The sequence below is a fragment of the Sciurus carolinensis genome, chromosome 8, assembly GCF_902686445.1.
Source record: "Sciurus carolinensis chromosome 8, mSciCar1.2, whole genome shotgun sequence".
Classification (NCBI taxonomy): domain Eukaryota; kingdom Metazoa; phylum Chordata; class Mammalia; order Rodentia; family Sciuridae; genus Sciurus; species Sciurus carolinensis.
This window is the reverse complement of record NC_062220.1, coordinates 29,744,384-29,755,677: the sequence shown is the minus strand read 5'-3', so window position 1 is coordinate 29,755,677 and position 11,294 is coordinate 29,744,384.

Sequence of the window (11,294 nt, the reverse complement as noted above, 5' to 3'; positions counted from 1 at the left end):
ACAAATAATTACAATTGGAGACAAACAAACTAAACATGATAAGGAAATAAAGGAGGAAAAGAAATGGGGTCTGTCAGGATAAAAGCTCCATGGAGACAGGGAAGGGAGGTGGAAGTTGAGTCTTAAAGGAACAGGACTTCTACAGGCAGAAATGGGAGAGTGACAAGAAGGGCGTCTGAGAGAGACGACAAGGTGGACAAGAACTTTGGAGGGAAGAATGTGCTTCTCTTCTTCAGAGGGCAAACAGAAGTTAAGCTAAGATAGCAGGTGACTCCCTAATGAGCAGGGCGAGCCCAGGTCCTCTAGCACACTGTCTGATATGTTTTTGGTTTGGTTACATGTTCAGTTGCCCATGGTCAAACTTGCTAGGCACAGAGGCATCTCTGAGCTTGCTTCTGCTTTGGGCCACTTGAGCTAGGACTACTCAGGTTGGGAAGACACTGCATAGCATCTCTGGTTCCAGCTGGGAGTGGGGAGGACTTTGATTTTACCATGTAAGCACCTGTGCACATGAGCAATCACACTTCAGGACCATCTACATAAGTGGTTAAGTTGTTTGGGTTAAAGCTATTCCCCTCCCTACCTGTGTGACATTGGAAATTTTACTTAACTCCTAAGCCTGACTTCCTTCTCAAAAAATGATTCAACACTACTTTACAAGACGGTTGTGAGGATTCAATAAGATCAAGCATATAAAGAACCAGAACTGGGCTGGGGAGATAGCTCAGTCGGTAGAGTGCTTGCCTTGCAAGCACAAAGCCCTGGGTTCGATCCCCAGCACCAAAAAAAAAAAATAAAAAAATAAAGAACCAGAACTACTCAGACAGTAGGTTTGTGCAGATTAGAAAGGTGACCGACCATCTCTCCAGGTGATGCAATCCTTCATCAGAGAACACAAAGGGGTGAGCGAAGAGTGCATCTCAGTCTCCTAGTCCCTTCGCCCAAGCATCCTTGTGCAGGGCACAACCTGTACAACTGCACACAGAGGCCTCGAGGAAAGGGCGTAGTATAATGCTTGTTTATAACAAAAGCTCAATAAATATTAGCAATCATTATAATTATGAAGGGGGCAAACCTCTCCGAAACAGAATTGCAGCCAGCAGGGGACCTCCTGGTTAAGTCTATTAGTAAAACAAACCCATATTCACAAGGCACACTTAAGTCTTAGGAAAGAATTCAAAATACAAAGTTGGGAAGCAAACCAAATAGGCGTCATTCCTGTGTGCTCTTCTCCCACTAGAAGGTGCTGGCTTTCAGTGTGCTCAGCTTTGGCTTATTACAGTGGAACTGACTTCCATCTAGAAATGGTGGCGTCTGTCTCCAACAGGCTCCCTTCTGCTCTCTGAATTCGTATATTGCATGATGTACTTAAACACACCTCAGAGGAGATGATTCTCATTAGATAGTAGGATGCCACAGGTCTGTAAGCCACTGTGGAGAGCTCCACTAACCTAACACTCTCCATTTGAAACCTGGCTAGTATCAATGATTAATTTGCCAAGTAAAGCTTCACTTGACTATTTGGTCTCATTGTTTGTGTTGGAGTGAAAGTCAGGACATGATCATCCAACCCTACAGTTACAAAATAGTTGTCCTCCAAATACCTAGGCTCCATGCCCTAGGAAAATTGTCCCGCCCAACTTAAGGCTATTTTTGCTATTTCTACCTTCATCTTTCTTGACGTGTGGAGTTCTAAAGAATTTGTGAGAGTTACTACACAATAGAAGGGTTTCTGAAAGATCTTTTGACTGAACTGCTATACATCAAATTATGAGAACTTTCTACTTAACAAGTAATTTCATAAATTCCTTTGTAATTTGAAAATTTTCTCCTATTGCTGGGTGTACTCAGTTATGAATATACCATGTAGGTTTACATGTTTTCTACCTTTTGGTCACTCCTAAGCCTGATTTGAGGAGAAAATATGGGGGGTACTTTTCTTAAGATTTCTGCAAACCCTTTAAACCCATACATTTAAACTTTTTAGGTAAAGCAAGTGGATTGGTTCGCAAGTTTTAGAGAGCCTGATTTACTGCTCCAGCCATGCATTATGGGGTGAAAAGCTGTGTTTCTGCTGGCCTATGTCCATTTGTGAACAGAGAGTAGCACTTCCTATTAATTTGGAATACAAACTACATCTAAATTTTAATGTAAAATGTCTGCAAATGAAAAGAGGCAAAATTGTTAATCTGACCAGGATATTTTCCCACCTAACTTGCTTGTCAAACTTCCTCTTGTCTCCCTCAGTAGTTCTCAGTCCCAGAACACTGGAGACACAGACTCACACAGCGCTAGAAGGTAGTGTTCCCGTAGGAGGCAGAATGTATGAAGACAGCGAGTGGGAGAGGGTACAGGAGAATATCCAAAGGGAGGGCATGTTTCAATATGTTCAGACGACACACGCGACCTTTAGAGACTGAGGAATAATACCACTCATTGTGCGTTATCCCAAAGATAAAGCTTTTCCTCATCTCCATTGTCCTAAGGAAGAAATAAGGCCCTGAATTATTTAGTTCAGAACATAACGTCCTACAAATTCTAACACCTAACTAAATCTGCTCATTTTCTGCAGGCTCCTTAATACATTCTGTGACTAACTATGTAACAAGCTTTTATAATTTGTCCCACATATGTCATTTTCCCTCAGACCAGTATGCATTTTCTATGCCTGGAATGCCTGTCCCTTTTTAGATTACCCAGAAAACACCCCCTTCCATCCTTCAAGTCTCAGCTCAAGTCATTCTCTACGTCATATTCTTTGTTATTCTTTGTTCCTTCCTGGAAGCTAAGCAATACATCTTCCTTGGCCCAACTCCACCTCCCTCCATCTGTCCCCTGCCTTGTTAAGCATTACCATTGTATGTGGCACATAGTAGCTAATAAATACAGGCCCAATGGATAAATGAGTATGGCATTACTCAAAGAGGAATACCTCATTTATGTTGCTCTGAGATGATAACTTAAGGTCAGTATAAATCTTGCTCAAAAATTAATTAGCCTCCCCAATTTTAAAATATAATCCATATGGAAGAAAAAAAGGTGGTAAGCTTTGCAAACATAAACATTTTGACAGAATCTGAAACTGTAAAAGTCAGGAATATTCAGACTGTAGAACACAAAGTGACAGTGTTGTAGATTCTAAAAATGAAAGAGAAATCGGCACTCATCTAATTTCAGGCCCAGTTACAATATTTCAGCAGACAAAGGGAGACTCCAAAGAGGTAAGAGACGGCTGCATCTCAAAGTGCCTTGGCACTTCCCTTGCTGAGGGTCTCATGTCACATGAGGAGGCATCATGGGGAAGTGAGACCTAAGGGGAAGTAGAACGGAGAAAAATTCTAAATGGCCACAAAGGTCGACTCTGACAGTGGTTATTATGCCTTTCACCTCAACCACTTGTTCATTTGATATTCCATCATTCTCTAAGAAGTTGTAATAAAGAAACTTTAAAATCTACTCAAGACTGCCACATGACATTCTTCTTTTAGTAGAAGAAAAACTGATTTTTGTAAATCAGTGGTTCTTAGTCATAAAATAAGTCAAAGTTCATGAACTGAGAGAAATTTTTCAGAGAGAAAAGGCATAGGAAAAGGAAGCAACAGTTCTAGATTTAGGAATCTAGATTTATGTTTAGCACCCCTAAACATAACCACACTGCATTTCTTTTTCCCACAACATCTTTGTGATATGCTGAGAAGCACAGGAGAGGGGGCTAAAGACAGAAACCACTGAAAGGAAGTCTGGACAGCGAGCGAGAAGATTCTAGAAAACAAGACAAAAGGTTACTGAATCCAATGGTCAGTCACTAGTGCTCATCTGACTTGGCCCAGCAGCAGAATTTGACTGAGCTGGTCGTCTCTTCAGCTACACATCTTTTCCCCTTGGCTTGCATCCTTTCTCTGGGCTTTGATTAGCTCTGGTTCATCCCTTCAGCATCATTATTTCTGTACCTACATGTACTTATTTGGGGAGCTTTTCTAGAAGACATCCTTGGTGTTTGCATACTAATTTCTTGTTCTGAGTATTTTATGGTAGAAATGTCTTTTTCCCCTAATTACCTTTCTTTTTAAGTTTTCCATCCTCTCGGTACAATGGCATTGTGTATATGCAAGAAAATCAACCTGAAATCATTAGAAAAAGAGGTGTGAAAAGCAGTTGAATCCAAATAAATAAACAAAAAGGGTTAGCTTTCAAGAACCAATTCAGGGGCTGGGGAGATAGCTCAGTTGGTAGAGTGCTTGCCTTGTAAGCACAAGGCCCTGAGTTCGATCCCCAGCACCCAAAAAAAAAAAAAAAAAAAAAAAAAGAACCAATTCAAATATAACCATAGTCCTTTCAACTATTAGGCAAAAACAATTCTACTTATGAAGAAATAAAGATTAAAAAAATACTGAGTAATAAATAAGAAATAGTCAAATTTCAGTAAGAAACTATGAAACTCTATTAGTTCAAAAGAAATGTTTTGAATAAATTGAGACCTATAATTTTCCTGGACAGAGAGATACAATATTTTAGACATGTCAATTCATCCTACATGAATCTACTTTAAATCACAGTTTCATGTTGACTACTGTAGAGATTCTGAAAATCACCCAGAAGAAACATGTGAAATAAAAACTTTCAAAAGAAGAATTATAAAGAAAAGATTGCTCTCCCACCATCATTTTATGAAGTATTAATAAAAGTGTGCAACCGGTGAGGAAAGAGACAGACGAATTAATGTGCTAGCCTTTCCCTAATTGTTATTCAATTGTAGGCTATAATTATTTGAATGACGAACTCAATAATCTTGCAATTGAGTTGTGTAACACCCCCTCTTAGAAATTCATTTTTACAAGTTAATGATTCTGAAAAATAAACTGTCTAACCATGTTAATGATTAAATGGTTAAATAAATTTATTCAAAACAGAGACAAAACTTCTTTCCCCTTTCCCCAAACCCCAATTTAGGAATTACTAGGATAGAACCCCCAAATTGACTTATTGTAGGTGAGAATTCATGTATAATATAGCTCAATTAACATCTGTAGTGTCTGACCTGAATTTCAACTTTCTTATTATTTTTATTCAAAATTTTTCTAACTCTTTGAGATCTGAATGATAAATAAAAAGTGTATATATTTAAGGTATGCAGTTTGATAATTTGATATACATTATAAAATGATTACCACAATCAAGCTAATTAATATAGATAGCCATTGTTTTCCTAATTATCATTGTGTGTGTGAATATTTAAGATCTACTCTCTTAGTAAATTTCAGATAGGCACATTATTGTTAATGTAGTTACCATGCTGTACTTAATCATCTTATAACTGAAAGTTTGTACTTTTTGCTGTTTTGCATTACAATTATACATAATCATGGAGTTCATTATGAGATGTTCATATATGCATATAACATAATTTGCTCCATTTTATTTCATTCCTCGGTACTTCCCTTTTCCCTTCCCTCCTCCCACTCCTTGACTCCCTGCTTCTATTAGACTGGCTATATATGTATATGTATATATATATATAATTTATGTGTATTTATATATAAAATTTATACATATATAAATTGGGCATTATAATTATACACAAAAGCGGGACTCATTGTGATACATCTGTACCTGTTCAAGCATAATTTGGTCTATTTTTGAACCAATATTTTAACCAATATTTTACCCACCCTCCTGACCCTGTTAACTTCTTCATGTCTATTTGTATGAGTTCAATTTTTTTTCTAGATTCCACAAGTGATATCATGCAGTCTTTCTGTGACTGGCTTATGTCACTTAGCATAGGCCTTCCAAGGTTCATCCATGTTGTTGCAAATGATAAGACTGCCTTCTTTTAAAAAGCTGAATAATATTCCATTATAATATACAATGCGTTTTCTGCATCCATTCATCCACTGATGGACACTTAGGTTGATTCCATATCTGGGCTATTGTGAATATGCAGCAATGAACACAGGAGTGCAAATATCACTTTAAGATGCTGATTTCAATTCCTTCAGACATATACCCAGAAGTAGGATGCTGGATCAAATGTAGTTTTATTTTTGATTTTTTTGAGGAACTTTCATACTGTTTTCCATAATGACCATACCAATTTATATTTCCACCAACAGTATGATGGGTTATCCCCCAACACGTGTTATCTCTCTTTCTCCTCTCTCTCTCTCTCTCTATCTTTTCTCTTTCTTTGAAGGACTCATTAATAACCTTCCAAACAGGTGCGAGGTGATATTTCATTGTGGTTTTGATTTATATTTCCCTGATTATTAGTGATGTTGATTGAGTACCTTTTCATACACCTGTTGTATGTCTTCTTTGGGAATATGTTTGGTTCCTTTGCCCAGTTTTTAATAGATAATCTGTTTTTTATTGAATTGTATGAATTCCTTAATATTTTGGATATTCAGTTTGCAAATATTTTATCCCTTTCCACAGGTTACCTTTGAATTTTGCTGTTATTTCCTTTACATTGCATACACTTTTAATTTGATACCATCACACTTGTTTATTTTTGCTTCTGTTGTTTCTTTGGTGTCATATCCAAAATATCATTGCTGACACTATTGCCAAGATTTTCCCCTGTTTTCTTCTATTGGTTTAGATTTTCACATCTAAAGTTTAATCCTTAATCCTTTTTGAGTTATTTTTTGTGTGGGTGGTAAGATAATGACCCAATTTCATTCAAAAATTTTTGAATGGATTTTATTCAAAAGTTTTTTCTAGCTTTATGGAAGTCTGATTGATAAATAAGACATTCAGTTTTCCCAGCACCTTTCCCAGTGTGTAATCTTGGTGTCTTTTTCAAAGATCAGTGGACTGTGCAAGTGTAGGTTTATTTCTTGACTGTGTGTTCTGTATGTGTCCTTGAGTCTGTTTTTATTCAAGTACCCTACTATTTTGATTACTATAGTTTTATATTATAATTTGAAATTAAAGAGTACAATGATTCTATCTTGACTCCTCATCAAGATTGCTTTGTCTGTTTGGGCTCATTTGTATTTCCATACAAATATTAGGAACTTTATTTTTCTATTTCTATGAAAAATGGCAGTGAGATAAGCCAATCTCAAAAAACTAAAGGACGAATGATATCGCTGATAAGTGGATGAGGGCATATAATGGGGGGTGGGAGGGGTTAGCATTAGGGTTAGGGTTAGGGTTAAGGAGGGAGACAAGAATGGAGGAAGGAAGGACTGTATAGAGGGAAAAGAGGGGTGGGAGGGGTTGGGGGAAGGGAAAAAATAACAGAATGAATCAAACAACATTACCCTATGTAAATTTATGATTACACAAATGGTATGCCTTGACTCCATGTACAAACAGCGAAACAACATGTATCCCATTTGTTTACAATTAAAACAAAATTATATCCCTATTCTATTTGTTAGTCATTCTTATTATAATGAGCCTTGGTGTGGGTCTGTCGTACTTTTGGTACATGTGGGGTCTGATAAGCCTCTTGTAGTTGATTTTCCATTTCATTCTTTAGATTTGGGAAGTTTTCTAATATTATGTCATTGAAAAGATTGTGCATTCCTTTGGTTTGTATCTCTGCATCTTTATCTATTCCAATAAATTTTAAATTTGGTCTTTTTAAAAAAAAAAAAAAAAGAAAAATGGCACTGGGATTTTGAAAGTATTGCATTGAATCCGTAATTTACTTTGGGTAATATGGACATTTTAATGATATTAATTCTTCCATTCCATGGATATAAAATATCTTTCCACTTATTAGTGTCCATTTCAATTTCTTTCATCATTGTTTTATAGTTTTCAGTGTACAGATCTTTCACCTCCTTGGTTAAATTTATTCAACGGTATTTTATTTGTATTTTTCTGCAGTGTTTGAAAAATAAATTTTTTTCCTAATTTCTTTAGATAGTGTAATTAATGCATGGAAATGTTCCTAATTTTTGTATGTTGATTTTGTGTCCTGTAACTTTATTGAATGTGTTGATTAGTTGTAATAACTTTTTGGAAGAGTCATTGTGGTTTTCTATAAATAAGATTGTTCTATCTGCAAACAGAGACAATGTCTTCCTTTACAATTTGGATGCCTTTTCTTTCCCTCTTGCTGGATTGCTCTAGCTAGAACTTCTAGTACTAGGTTGAATAAAAGAGGGAAGGTAAGCAGCCCTGTTTTGTTTCTGATCTTAGAGGAAAAACTTTTATCTTTTCATCACTGAATATATCATCTATAGGCTTGTCAAATGCAGCCTTAATTCCATTAAGTAACATTCATTCTATACTTAATTTGTAGAGAATTTTTACTGTGAGGGAATGTTTAATTTTGTCAAATGCTTTTTGCATCTATTTACATGATCATATGATTTTTATTCTTCATTCCGTAATGTCAAATATTACACTTATTGCTTTGCATATATTGAACTATCCTTGCATTCTAGGAATAAACTCCCCTTGATTATGCTATATGATCCTTTTAATGTGCTATTTACTTGGTTTGGTGAGGATTTTTGCATCTACTGCTTATCAGGGATATTGTCTCATAATTTTCTTTTCTCATACTGTCCATATCTGGCTTTGTTACTAGGGTAATGCTAGCCTTGTAAAACGACTTTGGAGGCACTCCTTTCTCCTCAATTTTTTGGAAGAGTTTGAGATGATTAGAATTAATTCTTTTTAAAACTTCTGATAGAATTCATCATTGAAGGCACCTAGCCCTGGGCACTTCTTGGTTGAGAGAAGTTTTGATTTCTCATTCAGTCTCCTCACTTGTTATTAGTATGTTCAGATTTTCTATTTCTTCATGATGAAGTCTTGGTAGGTTGTTAATTTCTGGATTATCCAATTTGTTGGCATAAAACTATTCATAATAGTCTCTTATGATTCCATTTCTGCAATGTAAATTGGAATATGTCCTATTCCATTTATGATTTTGTTCCTTTTTTTTTTTCTCTTTTTCCTAGTTAGTCTAGCTGAAGACTTACAAATTTTGTTTAGCTTTTCAAAAACCAACTCTTGGCTTCATTGATCTTTTCTATTGTTTTTCTGGTCAACATTTCATTTATTCCTACTCTGATATTTCCCTTTTGGTTTCTTTTTTGACCCATTGGTTTTTCAGTAGTATGTTGTTTAATCTCCACATACTTGTGAATTTTCTGTTTCTTCTTTTGTTATTTGTTAATTATTTCATTCCATATCAGCTTGATATGATTTCAATATCTTTTCATTTGGTAAGATTTGTTTATGTCCTAACATTATAAAACTTGGAGAATGTTCCATGTACACATGAAGAGATTGTGTATTCTGATGCTGTTTGATGAGATGTTCCATATGTCTGTTAGGATCATTCTAAAGTGTAGCTCAAATCCAATGTTTCTTTATTGATTTTTCTGTTTTGATAATGTGCTCATTGCTGAAAGTGGAGTATTAAAGTCCTCTACTATTATTGTATTGCTACCTATATCTCACTTCAAATATTTGCTTCGTATATTTAGGTTCTCTGATGTTGGGTCCATGTGTAGTTATAATTGTTTGATTATATTGTTAAACTGATCCTTTATTGTTTTATGAAGACATTTGTTTCTTATTAAATTTTTTATCTTAAATTCCATTTTTGTCACACATGATTACCTCTGGTCTCTTTTGTTTGCACGGAATATCTTTTCCTATTCCTTAATTTTCAGCCTATGTATTTTCTTAAAGATAAAATGAGTATCTTATAGACAGCATATACATGGTTCTTGGGTTTATATCCATTTAGCCGATCTTTATCTTTTGATAGGAGAATTTAATCTGTGCAAGTTTAATTACTGACAAGTAAGGACTATTACCATTTTGTTAATTCTTCTCTAACTTTTGTAGTTATTTTGTTCCTTTCCTTCTTCTTCTTCTCTTTGTGATGTGGAGAATTTATGTAGTGATATATTTTGATTCCTTTCTCTTTTGCAAATCTGCTGTAAGTCTTTGCTTTGTACTCATCACAAGGGTTACACAAAAATCTTACAATTAAAACAGTCTTTTCAAAGCTAAAGACAAGTTAATCATAATCACATTCAAAAATTGCATTTTTATTCCCTTGTCACATTTTAAGTTTTTGATGTGCAATTTGCTTCTTTTTTATTGTGTTTTCATTAACAAATTATAGTTATTTTTAGTACTTCTAAAATACTAGAATTAGTACTTCTTTATACTAGAATTAAAATTGATCTATACACCAATATTGTAGTATTAGACTATTCCAAATTTGGCTGTTTTTACTTTTACTGGTGAGTTTTATACTTTCTTATATTTTCATGTTACTAAATAGTATCCTTTCTTATGATCTTGCAGAACTCCTTTTAATATTTTTTAAGGCAGATGTAGTAGGATGAACTACTTCATTTTTTCTTTTTTTCTTTTGCAAAATCTTTATCTTTCTTTCATTTCTGAAGCACAGCATTGTTGGCAAAGTATTCATGGTTGGAAGTTTGTTCTTTCTTTTTTTTCTTTCTTTTAAAGGTATCAACCCACTCTCTTCTGACCTGCAAAGTTTTTGCTGAGAAATCTACTATTAGTCTAATAGAAGTTCCCTTATGTATAATGAGTCTCTTGCTGTTTTCAAGACCTTCAATTTCTTGTTGATTTTTGACAACTTAATTATGCTGTGACTCAGTGAATTCCTCTTTGGGTTAGGATGTTTTCAGGCACTGTTTCTTTAAATAAGCTTTCTCCCCCTTTCAACTCTTTTTTCCTTGGAATTCCATAATGCATGTATTATTTCTTTTGGTGATGTTCCTAAATTTTGCAAATTTTCTTCATTCTTTTTCATTTTTTTTCCTCCTGTGACTATATAATTTCAAATGACCTGTTTTCAGTTTTGTAGAACCTTTCTTCTTGGTTAAGTCTGCTATTGAAGTTCTTTCTTCTGCATTTTTCATGTCATTTATTGTATTCTTGGGCTCCAGAATTTCTTGACTTTTAGAATTATTTCTATCTCTTTATTAGGATTCTCATTGTGTTGAATTGTCTCTCTGTGTGGTCTTGTAGCTCACTGAGCACCCTTAAAACAATTATTTTGAATTGTTTTTCAGGAAATGTGCAAATTACTTTTGGTCTAGATACTGGAAAATTATTGTTTTCCTTTGGTGGTGTCATTTTCTTCATCTTTCATGTCCTTCTAAGTCTTGTGTTGTTGTCTTCTTATTTGGAGAGGTCATTTCTTTGAGTCTTTAGTGAATGGCTTCTGGAGAGAAATTCACCAGTTTGCCTGGCTAGGGGATTCTGAAGCTTTTTCAGATCTTTTCTCTAGATGTGGCCCATTCCATCTTTCTTGGTCTTTCTCAAGATAGGAG